Below are 1435 nucleotides of genomic sequence, written 5' to 3'. Positions count from 1 at the left end.
TTTGGAACTTCAGAGAGAAAAGAGCTTGATATCATGGATAATTCTCTCCAGTCAAATATTTGAGAAATTTGCTAATTATTTGAAGTGATGTGATTGATCGCTTTGATGCCTTGGTGCACAGAGGGGTACCAGCATGTCAGCAGAATATCACCATAAAAAATACATAGACATTTTTCACTCGAGCTCGTGTGTGTGTGTGTGTGTGTGTGTGTGTGTGCCTGTGAGTGAAGTTGAGAGACAGCATACACTTGACGGAATCCTCACACAATCATCAAAGCAGAAAATTGTTCTAGTTGATTTCTGGAGACTAGGTTGTGTATGTAATGGTGACCAATCACTATCCAGTGTGATAGTGAGTGTGAGTGTGATATTGCCTTTTATTACCTGTAGATTGTGAAGGCTTTAACCTTTCTGAGTATGGGCTTTCTTGATTGGATGATTTTGTAAATAGGATGTTTGTCACGCCCTGACCTTAGAGAGACGTTTTATTTCTATTTGGTTAGGTCAGGGTGTGATGTGGGGTGGGCATTCTATGTTGTCTATTTCTTTGTTTTTGGCCGAGTATGGCTCGTAATCAGAGGCAGCTGTCTATCGTTGTCTCTGATTGGGAATCATACTTAGGCAGCCTTTTCCCACCTGTGTTTTGTGGTTAGTTGTTTTCTGTTTCGAATCTGTACCTGACAGAACTGTGCGCTTTTGTTTCATTTTTGTTTGAGTGTTTTTGGTGAAAATAAAACATCATGAACACTTTCCACGCTGCGCTTTGGTCTCATTCCGACGACAGCTGTTACAACGTTTCTAACAGTCTCAGCACATGGTCCTGGTAATTTAAATCTGAATGACTTGAATGGTTGAAATGGTTACACCCAGTGATGTAGTGGTAAAATAATAGGTGGGTGAATGCTGATAGCCATTCAGGATTGTTTAAAGAAGTAATGCTCCATATACTTTTAATGCATTTTCCCGCAAAAGGTGGGTAAACGCTTGAGCAAAATAAGAAAGGTTCCGTAAATGGCATTTACTTGCGTTTACCCTCCACTACAGCACTGTTTACGCCTCCCTCCACTTACTGCCACATACACACATCCATAGAGACCTACAGTACACACAATGTAAGATTTATCACATATGGTGTTCTGTATGTCAATGGTAAGCGCCTTCAGGTTCAACGCCACAATAGAAAGATGGCTTTTGACGGAGAAAAAAATGAAATATGAAAATAGCCAGACTGTTGCACATCATCTCTACCAGAACTTTTCTTTTGTCAACCACTACAGTATATTCACAAGGTGTCCAACATGACAAATCATTTCACTATCTGTACAGCACAAAGAAACCCACAATCTAAAACCACCATCTCGCTGTCATACTCTCCCTCCCATTTTCTCTTTCTCTCTCTTTCCCTCACCCCCTCAATCCCTCCTCAGATTCCACC

This window comes from Salmo salar, chromosome 11, assembly GCF_965601325.2.
Source record: "Salmo salar chromosome 11, fSalSal1, whole genome shotgun sequence".
In the NCBI taxonomy this organism is placed as follows: domain Eukaryota; kingdom Metazoa; phylum Chordata; class Actinopteri; order Salmoniformes; family Salmonidae; genus Salmo; species Salmo salar.
The sequence above is the reverse complement of the archived record's forward strand: the minus strand, read 5'-3'. Positions refer to the sequence as shown.